This window comes from Odocoileus virginianus, chromosome X (assembly GCF_023699985.2).
Source record: "Odocoileus virginianus isolate 20LAN1187 ecotype Illinois chromosome X, Ovbor_1.2, whole genome shotgun sequence".
Taxonomy (NCBI): Eukaryota; Metazoa; Chordata; class Mammalia; order Artiodactyla; family Cervidae; genus Odocoileus; species Odocoileus virginianus.
Genome location: NC_069708.1, coordinates 11,362,931 through 11,378,955, shown reverse-complemented (window position 1 = coordinate 11,378,955; position 16,025 = coordinate 11,362,931). Strand labels below are relative to the sequence as shown.

The 16,025-nt window shown below is 42.1% G+C and overlaps 1 protein-coding gene and 1 non-coding gene across 2 annotated transcripts in view; one reads left to right on the top strand and one right to left on the bottom strand.

Moving 5' to 3' along the window:
* The window catches only part of TSPAN7 (tetraspanin 7), a 125,970-nt gene that overhangs the window by 52,313 nt on the left and 57,632 nt on the right, over nt 1–16,025 (bottom strand). The gene's annotated exons all lie outside the window — the stretch shown is intronic.
* On the top strand, nt 4,372–4,444 carry TRNAG-UCC (transfer RNA glycine (anticodon UCC)). The gene has a single exon. It is a non-coding gene; the product is annotated as a tRNA-Gly (tRNA).

The following is a 16,025-nucleotide window of genomic DNA, read 5'->3' as shown; positions in this document are numbered from 1 at the left end:
GCATTTCAGGTAGATTCTTTACCATCTGAGCCACCAGGCACTCTGTTTATGGGAATGGGAGACAATTTGAGATTCATCTCACAGTCAAGGGCTTCAGACTTGACCATGATCAATCTATGTAAGAAATAAGATTTATGTCAAAACCCTGTATATACAATGTAAATGAGGGTTTCTCAAAACAATACTTACCCTCGCTCTGAGCATGTATCCTAGTGTTTTCTATTCTACTGAAAAACTTTTTTATAAGAAGCACTCCTTGTACCCCAGAGGGCGTCCTGCCCTCTGTGTTTTTAGAGAGTGCACCACATAGAGTTAAGGACAAAAATCCATACAATTTCGATCAAAAACTAGAAGATCAGAGGCTGCAGCATTTTTCCAGAACTGGGGAGTGAGAGGGGAGAGAGATTCAGCCCCCAAAGGTGCCCAGTTCTAGAGAGCTGCCGTGTTTTCGCCCTCACAGAGTTATTAGCCAGGGCCCTACGCCATGTCCAGCCAAGTCAGGGCACACAGTGCGGAATCCTTAATACTTATCTTCAACAGGCTCTAGAGAGTGGGGGGAGTGGTTTCCTGGTGGGGTGTCCAGCACTGATATAACAGCCAGCTGGCCCACTTGGGGCTGGGGCAATCCATTACCTCTTGAGGGGCTTGCAGCATACCCTAATCTTGACATGTCCTCTGCCTCACAATAAGCCCCAAACCACAGCAACATGTAAAGTTTTTTTTTTTTTTCTGCATCACTCAACTGTCACAAATGTGTGTGGGAACCCCAAGCACAGCAGAGGAACTTCTCCACAAAGAAGCATCTCTCAGTGAAGAGCCTACTGTGCCGCGGGCCCCCTGTGTGGCCCAGTCCACCATCCAGGGAAAATCAGCTGCTCACAACTAGACTAAACCATTGGCAGCCATCGATGCTGGCACAATGCCACGTGCACACGGAGAGATTTCCTATCAGCAGGGGCTTGCTCTCCTGTGGGGAAAGATGGCAGTGCTTCAAGAGGCAACCGGGAAGGAAAATCTGAGTTCAGTGTCCTCAACCATAACAATCATAAAGCAGTGCATGAAGGAAAACAAGCTCTACTGAACTGGGCCACCCTAGGGACTCAGAATGGAAACGCAATGCCTGTCATGATGTTTCTAAGTCCAGGACCAAAGGTGCAAGATTACATATCTCTTAGATATAGACACCGCCTTGAACATGTAAAATGGAAGCCAACTGGGGAAATCTTGCTACTGCTAAGTCACTTCAGTCGTGTCCGACTCTGTGCGACCCCATCCCTGGGATTCTCCAGGCAAGAACACTGGAGTGGGTTGCCATTTCCTTCTCCAATGCATGAAAGTGAAGAGTGAAAGTGAAGTCGCTCAGTCGTGTCCAACTCAGCGACCCCATGGACTGCAGCCCACCAGGCTCCTCCGTCCATGGGATTTTCCAGGCAAGAGTACTGGAGTGGGGTGCCATTGCCTTCTCCAGGGGAAATCTTAGCAGAAGCAAATATGTGCCATAGTGTATGAGGTTTAAAGCCACATGAGAGTAAGTGGATTCACAGGAACTCATGGGTCATAGGAATTAAAAACTGCACTTTGGGGGTTTTTTTGTTGGTTTGTTTGTTTTAGTTGAAGTATAAGAGACTTACAAGCACTTTTGGAATTTGACAGGAAGGAAATCTGCCCATTAGGATACCCAAAGGCCAGTTGGCAGGACAAAGCAGCAGTAAGCTGAAATCACAGCCAGGACACAGGAACTCCCAGTGTGGCCAGCTAAGGAAAATCCTCTCAGAAAGAAAGTCAGGATGCAACAATGATGTTGAGTTATGAAGGGGTAATTTCTCACAGGCACACGCTTTGTGACAGCTTGGCAATGTGCCCTGTGATATTTCTATAATAGGACAATAGTCTGATGAGAGAAGGAATGTGGGAAAAAAAACCCTGCCTGGCCCTCATCCTGACTGCTGGTCACAAGGGGGTACAAGGCCTGGGAGATCCCCGGCCTGGCGCATTCCAACAGGTACCTCAGCATTGACCTCAATATTGGTGTCATCAATGGCCTTGGGGCTAGAGTTTCATCTTTTTCCACATTGTTCTACTGTCTCTGTGTTAATTCTCATCCAAACACAACCTTGGAGATTAGCCTGGTGGTCTCACTGATCCTAAGTGTGTTAAGACATTTGACTGGGAACAGCGACAACTCTTTGGAACAGAGCTTAATCTGCAATGTTAAATGTTTCTCTACCAGGAAAGGGTGAATAATAGCTATTCACTCAGAGTACTGGTTATGAAACAATTTGAGCAAGCGGAAAAGAAAACAAACAAAAAAAAAAACCCAGTTTCTGTCTTATGGTTAAGTGGCTTGACTTATTCAAGTGTGAAGAGGGCAGATATTCTTAGCTATTCTAATCAACAGCAAGAGGGTTTTGCACTATTTGGCTCAAATGTGGCCTGTCTGAGGCTAGAGTACAATCTGTAGAAGTTTGGAAAATAACCTAATTAGCAAGCGTGTACACAATAGTAGGGCTTCCCTGGTGGCTCAGTGGTAAAGAATCTGCCTGCAAATGCAGAAGAGATGGGTTTGATTCCTGGGTCAGGAAGATCCCCTGAAGGAAACAGCAACCCACTCCAGTATTCTTGCTGGGAAATCCCATGGACAGAGGAGCCTGGCAGGCTATATTCCATGGAGTTGCAAAGAGTTGGTCGCAACTGAATGACTAAACACATGCATGCACGCACACACACACACACACACACACATTAGTGGAGCTTTTAGCAAGGAATTTTCAAAGTTTTATCCGGAAATGACTAATTGAATCCTTGACCAGAAATAGGAAGCTTGGCAGTGAAATTTGTGGGGGTACCAGTCACCATCTAAGGTCTGTATAGCCCCTCTCTGGAGTTTGCAATGGGGGAGCCACACACTCTCTACCTCAGTTTCCTTTTCTGTTAAATTACTATCTAAAAAGGTAGTATAATGCAAGGTTCTACAAAGGATTAAATGAGATGACACAGTGTGGAGCATACAGTAAGTTTTCAACAAACATTATCAGTATCACTTTTCTCAAGGTTTCCTAAGCCTGCTTTATTTTTCTTCTCTTTCTGGCAAGGACATTTCTAAAAGTGAAATATCATTAATTTTCATCAATAAAGGATGGGAAGTGGTGTCAGTTTCACAAGTGATTTAACCAGACCTACACCATCTTTCTCAGGGAAATGGAAATAGTTCAGAAGCAACATCTTTTTCTGACATTGCCTCTGCCCCCAAAAGTCATGCCAAAATTCAACAAAATTTAACAGAAGAGATAGTCCGTGACAGTTTACTTTCTTTAAAGGTGCCTCTGCTAGAAAATCCTTCCTCCACTCAAGTTTGAGTACAAAAGTCAAAGTAGGTCTTGGGGCATGTTTCCTTTAAAATTAATCTAAAATTGGGACTTCCTTAGTGGCCCAGTGGTTAAGATGTTGCACATCCAATAAAGAGGGCACAGGTTCGATCCCTGGTCAGGGAACTAAGATCCTGCATGCTGCATGGCATTGCCAAGTAAAAATAAAATAAATAAAATTAACCTCAAATCAATTTCACTGACTAGATTAATTAGCTCTTTTCCAAACTTTGGGGTTCAGGGTAAAGATGTCCTTTATTTTCGTAGTGGGAAATCATAAATCATAGTAGGTTGCCATTTCCTCCTTCAGGAGATCTTCCGGACCCAGGGATCGACCCTGAGTCTCCTGCATTGCAGGCAGATTCTGTAATGCTTGAGCCATCAAGGAAGCCCCAGAAATCATAGAAGGACCCTCTGTGGAAGGTTGCTATCAAACCAGGAGGATCAGAGAGGGCAGTAATAGAAGCTGCATGGAATCCAGTCAGCAGATATCAAAGTTCCAGGACCAGACCATGACCCCTGCCTGCATGTTCACGGCGGAGTCAGAACCAGGGCTATGGCCCTGCCTGCTGGACCACACCCCGCTTCTCTTGTGGCCTTTGTCTGAGCTAAGTGTCCTCACCTTTGTTCAAGTGATCACAAGGGCTCACTTCCCAGACCCCTCCTGACCACAGCTTCTTATCAGCTTATATAACAGGCAGCCGAGGGTTAGCAGCATCAGACAGCTGGCATTCAAGTGCTAGATTTTACACCTCTGAGTCTCAGTTTTGTGATGTTGCTGGCCTCTCTCACAAGGCACCAAGAGGCCGGAAAGAAGTTCTATGAGGACCCTCTGGATACTATAAAGAGCTGTGTCAATAAATGTGAGGCCCCTCATGAAGGAAAGAGGGCAAGAAGGCAAAAACTCTGGATGCTGAGAATAAGACCCCAAGCAGACAGAGGAATTAGGAATGCTGCTATCATGGTGACTCTCTCCTGCCCATTCCTAAAAGCCAGCCAAGGGACTTCCCTGGTGGTCCAGTGGTTAAGACTCTGCACTTCCGATGTAGGGGGCACAGGTTCCATCCCTGGTCAGGGAACTATGATCCCACATGCCACGATCCGTGGCCAAAAGATAATTTTAAATAAAAGTAAAAAAGTGAGAATGACTCATTCTAAATATTTTGATTAGCATACTTTCCAAGTATTAACCACCATGAACTAGGATAATAGTGCTATCTGACATCAATCTTTTCCTAATATAACTGAACTAGTTCTGACTAGTTCAGAACTAGACATCTGTAAGTCATCTCAAATATAATAAAATTTGAAGGAAGGAGTTAGGTCACAAAATTTAAAAATATATTTATTAGCAAAGAGGTAGATATCTAAAGACCCAGAATAAAAGATCCTCAAAAATGATACGCATTTTAAAAACAAAACAGCAATACAAACCATAGGTATTAAACACATGTTTTCTATGGTCTGCATGAAAGTGAAAGTGTTAGTGTCTCAGTCATGTCCAACTCTTGGCAACCCCATAAACTGTAGCCCGCCAGGCTCCTTTGTCCTGAGGATTATCCCAGGCAAGAACACTGGAGTGGGTTGCCATTCACTTCTCCAGGGGGTCTTCCTAACCCAGGGATTGAACACAGTCTCCTGCATTGTAGGCAGATTCTTTACCGTCTGAGCCCCCAGGGAAGACTACTTTATCCAAATTGAGAAAGTATTTGGAAATATAAAAGGAAAACAAAACCTAAGAGATTGGATGACACTAACTAATAAATAAAATGCTCCATTAACTATATGACCCAATAATTAGTTCACAATGGCATGAACAAAATATCCAAATTTCAAATTCCATAACAAATGGATAAAAAGAAAAAAGTTTTTTTTAAAAAGTCAGAGAACATACTTTCTTTGTGAATGTTGAAGAAATTTCTCATGATGAAATTCACCATCTAGATTTACTTGGAGAAGTAGCTGAATCTCTACCTCAGTCAACACTATAAATTCTATACTAATCAGTTAACAAAAGTTTTCTGATGTAAAAATTACTTCACTGAAAAACATCAGAAGCATTTTTTAAATTTAAATTTATTACCATCTATAGGAGAAGGCAATGGCAACCCACTCCAGTCCTCTTGCCTGGAAAATCCCATGGATGGAGGAGCCTGGTGGGCTTCGGTCCACGGGGTCACTAAGAGTTGGACACAACTGAGTGACTTCACTTTCCCTTTTTACTTTCATGCATTGGAGAAGGAAATGGCAACCCACTCCAGTGTTCTTGCCTGGAGAATCCCAGGGACGGGGGAGCCTGGTGGGCTGCCGTCTATGGGGTCGCACAGAGTCGGACATGACTGAAGTGACTTAGCAGCAGCAGCAGCATAGGAGTACTGGTCCACTTTGTAACCACCATTTGTGTACATAGCTTCTATTATTGGACTATGGCTCTTAAAGCCAAATTCAGGTATTATTTAACTTTGTAGTAAGGTCTTATTCAAAGGATGTACTCAATAACTAGCTGATGGTTGAATGAATGAGGATGACCTGCTTCTTAGAAAACTAAAATACATCTTCTCCTTAACAGTTTAAACTGAGCTGGCTTTAGCATCAGGAAATCGTTAAAGACCTCTTTTAAAAATTTTTTTATCACATGCAAATACAAGTGAACTTATTCTGCTTTGCTCCCCAAAACAAAATCAAGACCAAAAATATAAATGTTTTAAGAAGGCATGTTCAAGAAAATGTCTTTGCAAAATTCTAATTCAAAAAGATACATGCACCCCTATGTTCATAGTAGCACTAAATAACAAAAGCTAAGACATGGAAACAATCTAAATGTCCATTGACAGATGAATGGATAAAGATGTGTACACACACACACACACACACATATATATATAGACAATGGAATATTGCTCAGCCATAAAAAAGAATGAAATAATGCTTTGCAGCAACATGAATGCAACTAGAGCTTATCACACTAAGTGAAGCAAGTCAGAAAGAGAAAGACAAATATCATATGATATCACTTATATGTGGAATCTAAAACTACAATACAAATGAACCTATCTATGAAACACAAACAGACTCATAGATAGAGAGAACAGACTTGTGGTTGCCAAGGGGGAGGGGAGGGGAAGGAAGGATTGGGAGTTTGGATTTAGCAGCTGCAAACTATTATATATAGGATGGATAAACAACAAGGTCCTACTATATAGCACAGAGAACTATATTCAATATTCTGTGATAAACCATAATAGGAAAGAATATGAAAAAGAATTTTTGCTATACAGCAGAAATTAACAAAACATTGTATAATAAATCAACTATACATCAATAAACTCTTTTTAAAAGAACAAAACAATAAAATGTCTTTGTAAATAAACCTATAGTACACTGCCTTAGACTACTTCGTGAGGTTATATGTGCCCCATCTCTGGAGGTTGGATTTTCCTTGATCCAGGAAACAGTGGGAAAGACTTCTTCAGTTAAAAAGAAAATCTAAACCAAATGACTCTAGTCTTCTCTCCCTATGTGGCTGAATACCCCCCTGAGGTTTGCCCTCCTACAGATGATTTTTCTTCCTCTTTATCAGTTAACAATCTGGTTTACATTCTTGAATAGTAGAGCAAAGTTTTTTCTCACTAATAGTGATGACAATAATGAAATCACTCAATATTCAAATCTTCAAAGTGTCCCCTCCCTGATAAGAGCCATTCACAAGTGTCACACTTGGTAGAGATAGCTTCCTGACAGTGTAACACTGACAAATGACAGTCAACGACTATTACGGCATTCAGTCATGAAATCAAACCGGACTTCAACCTTTTCCAAGATTAATTAAATGCCAGAAGGTCAACCATTTCAAACCTTCCTTTCTAGCTGCCAGCGGGCAAATGGAAGTGAACTCTGGAAAGTACAGTAACTCAACAGAATTAACAGCTAAAATGAACTCTGGCTCTTCCTGTTAACACAATTTTCTTTGCCCCCAGCTCAAACTTAATATTCTGATGATTCTACTTTGTAGATTATCTTGTAGCAGCATTGCTCAGAAATAAAATGGTCTAAAAAGGGTTAATAGCCACTGATTTGAATGTAAAAGGAGAGTCTTATACAAACCAACCAATGAAACACTATCCTGGAATCCTACAACTCCGTGCTGTGGAATTTTACCAATTAGCATCATCACTGCTACAGGTACAAAATGAAGATCAATTGTCTGGGGTGACTTCAGAATGCCAGACTGATGAAACCTTAATGGTATTAGCTCAATTAGATGGCAAGCAGTTTACACCAATTAAGGTAGGTGTAATTTTAGAACCAATTCACTAGAGAATGTTCTCTAACTGATGTATCTTCTACACAGTCCTAAGACTACAGATTTCATTGCTTAAGATACAGCACAGATTTATTAGATCTGCAAAAGCCTTTGGAAGTTTAACACCTATTGGAACCATTGTCCTGGACAAGTAACGTCATAACACCAATGAAAGCTGAGAGTTTAGGCAAAAAACATTCAACTTTATCCTAAGGTATAACAGATCACGTGGGCTTCCCTGGTGGTTCAGTGGTAAAGAATTCACCTGCCAATGCAGGAGAAGCTGGTTCAATCCCCGAGTCGGGAAGATCCTCTGGAGAAGGAAATGGCAACCCACTCCAGTATTCTTGCCTGGAAAATTCCATGGACAGAGGAGCCTGGCAAGCTACAGTCCATAGCATCACAGAGTCAGACACTGAGTGACTAAATAACAATGACAAATAGATCATACAGCCAAGAAGTAACTGCTCTTTCTTCAACCTGCATCTTCCAAGTTAGGAGAGCAATAGAGGTGATGTCTTAAAACCTCCCCATTTTGGGGAAACTTCCAAACAAAGAAACAATGCTCACTGAATGATCTCTATGCAAATAGGTGGGGAAGTGAAATTTTCAAAAGGACTAAGGCAATTCAAAGGCTGATCCTCACCAGTTCACCTTTAATACGTTCACTCAAGCTTCCTGCCACAAAATGCCCTGAGACCACCACCATTAGGAGGTTAGAATAAAAAATAAACTCATAATTGATGTTTAAAGACTCAGATGGAAGATACTTCTAAGATCAGTGGATTAAAAAAATAAGAAAATTTAAATCAGTTTGTGTTTAAATAGTTCCTACACCTATGATTAATAAAGAATCTAGCAAACTGATCACTTACTTGATTTAAAGGGAAAAAAAATCGTAAAATTCAGAAGCAAAAATGCCGGGGTGAGGGGGAGTCTAGCTGTCTCACTTTGCCCCTAAGAAAGGTATAAATGAAGATGAATTCAGCTCTTGGTTCTCCTGCTCTTGCACTGTGTACTTATGGACAGGAGCACTACTCACTTGTCACAGATGGGACATTTCTGCATGATAGCGATGCAGTGTTATAGTTGTCTTCTCCAGGTGACTCAGGAATAATAATAGATCATCTCAATCTACTCTGTGTGTGTGTTAGTTGCTCAGTCATACCTGACTCTTTGCGATCCCATGGACTGTGGCCTACCAGGGTCCTCTGTCCATGGGATTCTCCAGGCACGAATACTGGAGTGGGTTGCCATTCCCTTCTCCAAGGGATCTTCTTGACCTAGAGATCGAACTCGGGTCTCCCACATTGCAGGCAGATTCTTTACCATCTGAGCCACCACAGAAGCCCAAATCTATCCTCAGTTCAGTCGCTCAGTCGTGTCCGACTCTTTGCGACCCCATGAACCGCAGCACGCCAGGCCTCCCTGTCCATCACCAACTCCCGGAGTCCACCCAAACCCATGTCCATCGAGTCAGTGGTACCATCCAACCATCTTATCCTCTGTCGTCCCCTTCTCCTCTTGCCCTCAATCTTTCCCAGCATCAGGGTCTTTTTAAATGAGTCAGCTCTTTGCATCAGGTGGTCAAAATATTGGAGTTTCAGCTTCAAATCTATCCTAGATTATACGAAAAAGAAAACTATAAAAAGCAGAAGGAAAAAATCAGGGGGATTTAGAAGGACAGAAATGCTGGCCTCCTAAATGGTCTAAAGGTATATTATAAACATAAGATAACCGTTTTATCAGAACTGTTGAACTATGTGCAAAAACTGCCCTATATATATTAAGTCCCCATTTGAAGACATATTTTGGTTTTAAATCACATTATATTAAGGATATTGCTACAGCCAGAAACAGTCTTTACCCAAGCATACCACTGTGGCATAACCCTCACTATTGGGCCCAACTTTGAGTCTAAATTAGGGTAAATGTGGTCCTACCACAGGAAATGGAAACACAAACTAAAAACAAAACAAAACAAAAACACCAAACTCATTTATAATAATATTTCTTAGGCAAGCCCGTGCATTTACCACCCTTTAAACCCACAGTCTGTTGATTTTTAAAAATCATGAATATAAAATAGCTATAGACCAGAGAGGTATATCTGATACCTATTTTCTCCTAGAAACAAGTACACGTTCGACCATAAATCAAAATCACAAACGTAACACATTTTAGACTAGAGAAAGGACACAACCATTTTCTAAACTGACTTGGACATTGTGGATTGTGTGTGTGGACGTGCTAAGTCACTTCAGTCATGTCTAACACCTTGTGACCCTATGGACTGTAGCCCGCCAGGCTCCTCTGTGCATGGGATTCTCCAGGCAAGAATATTGGAATGGGCTTCCATGCCCTCCTCCAGGGGATCTTTTCAACCCAGGGATCAAACCTGGGCCTCTTATGTCTCCTCCATCGGCAGGCAGGTTCTTTACCACTAGTGCCACCTGGGAAGCCCTTGTGGATTGTAACTGGACATTAACTAGCTAAACTAAAATGATCGCTTTTTGCTCTTTTCTCCTTCGTAACAAACAATCCAAAGCTTGAAAATGCCTCATTCTTTTTCTCAAGCACCACCGCAAGAATCCTAAACCTACCATAGTACAATATTGCAGAAGCTAGAAGCCAGACTCATTTGGCCATAACTATATAGTTAGACCAATTCCTGAGTTCCTCTGGCCTCTCCCTTTACCAAAAAAAAAAGCGCCAGGGACATTTATTTTTTCCTCTAGTTCCTTGTGCTAGATGGTAGGTCCTCATTGTTCATTTACTTTATATGCAAGAGTGTAGTATATGTTAATCCCAAACTATTCCTCCCCCCACCAATGCCATTTAGAGGAGAACGGCCTGGTTTCCAGCTCTAGAGGAAACTCTACCACCACTGTACAACAACAAATACTAAATTGAGCAGAGATCTGAAGATGAAACAAGTCTGGGTGGGAAAGTGGCCATTTGAGAAGGGCCAGATTTCTGAAAGTCCTACCTACACATGTACTACTAGCTTCAGGGCACTGCAGGCCCTTAGGTCAGAGCAACATTAAGCTACCACAAGTTCTAGTGCTCTTAGATATTTTTGTGCTGAGTATCACACCTCCTGCCCAATTTCCTAAGAGGAGTAACTATAGCCTTGAATCTGTAATCATGCATATGCGGCCACATGAATGCAGTCCTGCATCACAGTCAGGCTGAATTATTTCTGATTAGCTTTGCCACTCCAAGGCTCTTTCAGAAACTGCAGTGGTTCTCCACAAGGTCTCCTCCAAACCTACTCAAAAAGCAACAAGGTGCTGAAGGATAATCAAATGAACAGTGTGATGACTACGGACGTAATTGAGACACTTGAAATTTATCACCCCAAATTTAATCAAAATGATTCAGTTAACAATAACAAAATATGAGAGCTGTGGTAAAAGGTTCTCCACATGACACACCACCCTCTTAATACTGTCAGGTCTGCACTACCCATTATAGGAAGAAACACCAGCCACCGTGGCCACCACGCACTTGAAACATGGCTAATGCAAACAGAGATGGGCCACAAGTGCAACCTACACACCGGGCTTCAAAGACAGACTGCAAAATAAGAATGAAAAACATTTCATGCATTTTACCTCTTTTTATCTTTCAATGTGGGTACCAGAAAAATGAGGCTCACATTATATATATATTTTTTTACTTTTTAAATGTTTTTGAACAAATTTTATTTTGCTTATTTTTGGCCATGCTGTGTGGCATATAGGATCTCAGTTCCCAGACCAAGGATAGAATCCATGCCCCCTGCAAGTGGAAGCATGGAATCTTAACCACTAGACCACCAAGGAAGTACCATCTTTTGACATTTTTAAAAATCAAAGTACAGCTGATTTACAACGTTGTGTTAGTTTTGGGTATACAGCACAGTGATACAGCACAGATATATATATACACACACACATATATCTGAATCACTGAATATATATATATTCAATTATATATATTATTTTTCAGTTTGTTTTCCCTTATAGGTTATTAGAAAATATTGACTATAGTGTCCTGTGCTATACAGTAGGTAGGTCCTTGTTGGTTATTTATTAGTATTTTCACGTTCTATTTCTATTGAACAAAACTGTTGCAAACTTTAGTAAGAATATAAAAGAGAAAAATTTGAAATACACAACATAGTTCTTGTCTATATTTAGGCTTCTTAGCCCAAGCCAAAGATTATCTATAACCTAAAAGTGAATGGCCATCAAAAACAGCTATAAAAATGCAAAACATCCCTCATTCCACTAATTTTCTTAGGTCAGAGGTTCTCATTTGTATTCGGCCACAGGCAGAGGTGCTCTGGGTCTCTCTCAGTAAGGCTCTCATAACCCCCCTCCCCTGCTGTTAGTCCTGTCTCCCAAGAAAGCCAGGCTTCCCAGGTGGTGCTAGTGGTAAAGAAGCTGCCAATGCAGGAGATGTAAGAGATGTGAGTTTGATCTCTGGTCCAGGAAGATCCCTTGGAGAAGGACAACAACAATACAGCAACCCAATCCAGCACAGCAACCCAATCCAGTATTCTTGCCTGGAGAACTCCCATGGACAGAAAAGCCTGGTGGGCTACAATCCATGGGGTTGCAAAGAGTGAGAGACGACTGAAGCGACTTAGCATGCATGCACCCAAGAAAGCCACTTTGGCAGGTGGTCTAGAAAAGCAAGTGGGGACAGAATTTAGCAATAATGTACAGAATTTAGGAAGAAGAAAGCATACTGGGTCAGAGTTCTCAATCTATGCATCTTGGAGATGTTAACATTTTTCAGATTGTCAAAATCACAATGAGGTAATACAGCTGAAAACATCTTGTGAATGATGAACTTATGGTGTGGCGATAGGTGTGCATAGATCACCGGCTAACCGGCTAACCACCTGCATATGAGTAAATGCAGCCAAGATTCTCAGAGACATGTTGAGGAATGTTAGGGCCAGATTATCATGTAAAGTCTGGATGTCTCAAACATATACCAATGCTTTAGTGATTCCAACTGCAGGTCTCCTGGGGGGGGGGGGGAGTCTTCTCAGTGAAACTCAGCTCCTTTGTTGAGGAATAAGCTCCTCTCCCTGGAATGTCCCTTTCAATTCCTGCCCTCTGCAGAACCCAGCTCTCCTCTGAGGATGCCATGTCTTCTGTGGCCTCTGCTCCTCAACACACTGCTACCCAACACACTCATGGCCATGAAGCTTTTTACAATCTTTATTATGACCCAACGCCACTTCCGGACCATTGTCCTTCCACTTGTGAAGAGCCGATGCTCAGACCACATTCTACCTCTTCCTATAAAGTACCAGTCTCTGTATGTTTTTGAAGATTGACAAGTGGTTGGCAGTTTTACTCTCCACTCCATGCCCTAAGGGGGCTTCCTGGTGGCTCAGATGGTAAAGAATCCACCTACAATGTAGGAAACCCAGGTTCCACCCCTGGGTCGAGAAGATCCCCTAGAGAAAAATACTCTAGTATTCTTGCCTGGGACATCCCATGGACACAGGCTCTAGTTCATGGGTCGCAAAAAGTCAGACTCGACTGCGTAACTAACATCCACCCACCCATTCCCTATCATCCAGGGTGGATTCTTACTTTTAGCATCTCAGGCCTGAGGTATCCCCCAATGGCAATGGTCTTTACCTCCATGTCACTGCTGCCATCTACTCCTGTGGCCACAACCCAAAATTTGTCAGCACCTGGAAACACTCACCATCCAGAAGACTAAGTTAATATCCCACTCTGTGTCCATACCCTCCCATTTTCCCATCTCTCACTTCCTTAGTGTTACTAATTTATTCATTGGTAAGTCAGCCATTTATTCAAAATCTGCCAGGCACAATGCTGAACACTGAAAGAAAAACTAGTAGTGAACAAGAAACACAGTGTGCAGTGACACTTTCACATACTTTCCATCCTTCATGAATTCTTGACACTACCTCTATTACCTCCCTAGTATCTCTTTCCCACTCTCCACAAGGTTTTTTTTTTCAAGCATCCCCTCAAACCACCCACCCCGCCTCATGAAGTTCCCAAAGATAACTTATTTCTTAATAGAGCAAGTCCCCTATATATGAACCTTCAAGTTGCAAACGTTCAAAGATGCAAACGTGTGTTCACATGTCCAATCACATAAGGTCACATATCTGGTGAACACTGTCACGTGCATGCATCCTCTACAAGTGGTTGTGCTTTTATGGACTTTACTGGACATTACTCCATAGAGTAGAGTACAGTCAGTTCAGTTGCTCAGTCGTGTCCGACTCTTTGCGACCCCATGGACCACAGCAGGCCAGGCCTCCCTGTCCATCACCAACTCCCGGAGTTTACTCAAACTCATGCCCATCGAGTCGGTGATGCCATCCAGCCATCTCATCCTCTGTCGTCCCCTCCTCCTCCTGCCCCCAATCCCTCCCAGCATCAGGGTCTTTTCTAATGAGTCAACTCTTCACATGAGGTGGCCAAAGTATTGGAGTTTCAGCTTCAGCATCAGTCCTTCCAATGAATACCCAGGACTGATCTCCTTTAGGATGGACTGGTTGGATCTCCTTGCAGTCCAAGGGACTCTCAAGAGTCTTCTCCAACACCACAGTTCAAAAGCATCAATTTTTCGGCACTCAGCTTTCTTCACAGTCCAACTCTCACATCCATACATGATCACTGGAAAAACCATAGACTTGACCAGATGGACCTTTGTTGGCAAAGTAATGTCTCTGCTTTTTAATATGCTATCTAGGTTGGTCATAACTTTCCTTCCAAGGAGTAAGCGTCTTTTAATTTCATGGCTGCAGTCACCATCTGCAGTGATTTCGGAGCCCAAAACAATAAAGTCTGACACTGTTTCCACTGTCTCCCCATCTAGTTCCCATGAGGTGATGGGACCAGATGCCATGATCTTAGTTTTCTGAATGTTGAGCTTTAAGCCAACTTTTTCACTCTCCTCTTTCACTTTCATCAAGAGGCTTTTTAGTTCCTCTTCACTTTCTGCCATAAGGGTGGTGTCATCTGCATATCTGAGGTTATTGATATTTCTCCCGGCAATCTTGATTCCAGCTTGTGCTTCCTCCAGCCCAGCATTTCTCATGATGTACTCTGCATATAAGTTAAATAAGCAGGGTGACAATATACAGCCTTGGCGTACTCCTTTTCCTATTTGGAACCAGTCTGTTGTTCCATGTCCAGTTCTAACTGTTGCTTCCTGACCTGCATACAGGTTTCTCAAGAGACAGGTCAGGTGGTCTGGTATTCCAATCTCCTTCAGGATTTTCCACAGTTTATTGTGATCCACACAGTTGAAGGCTTTGGCATAGTCAATAAAGCAGAAATAGATGTTTTTCTGGAACTCTCTTGCTTTTTTGATGATCCAGCAGATATTGGCAATTTGATCTCTAGTTCCTTTGCTTTTTCTAAAACCAGCTTGAACATCTGGAAGTTCTCGGTTGACGTATTGCTGAAGCCTGGCTTGGAGAATTTTGAGCATTACTTTACTAGCGTGTGAGATGAGCACAATTGTGCAGTAGTTTGAGCATTCTTTGGCATTGCCTTTCTTAGGGAGTGGAATGAAAAAGGACCTTTTCCAGTCCTGTGGCCACTGCTGAGTTTTCCAAATTTGCTGGCATATTGAGTGCAGCACTTTCACAGCATCATCTTTCAGGATTTGAAATAGCTCAACTTGAATTCCATCACATCCACTAGCTTTGTTCGTAGTGATGCTTTCTAAGGCCCACTTGACTTCACATTCCAGGATGTCTGTCTCTAGGTGAGTGATCACACCATCATGATTATCATGATCGTTTTTGTACAGTTCTTCTGTGTATTCTTGCCACCTCTTCTTAATATCTTCTGCTTCTGTTAGGTCCATACCATTTCTGTCCTTTATTGAGCCCATCTTTGCATGAAATGTTCCCTTGGTATCTCTAATTTTCTTGAAGAGATCTCTAGTCTTTCCCATTCTGTTGTTTTCGTCTATTTCTTTGCATTGATCGCTGAGGAAGGCTTTCTTACCTCTCCTGGCTATTCTTTGGAACTCTGCATTCAAATGGGAATATCTTTCCTTTTCTCCTTTGCTTTTTGCTTCTCTTCTTTTCACAGCTATTTGTAAGACCTCCTCAGACAACCATTTTGCCTTTTTGCATTTCTTTTCCATGGGGATGGTCTTGATCCCTGTCTCCTGTACAATGTCACGAACCTCCGTCCATAGTTCATCAGGCTCTCTGTCTATCAGATCTAGGCCCTTATACCTATTTCTCACTTCCACTGTATATTCATAAGGGATTTGATTTAGGTCATACCTGAATGATCTAGTGGTTATCCCTACAGTAGCAGTCTATTTCAAGGCCAGGATGTCTGGAA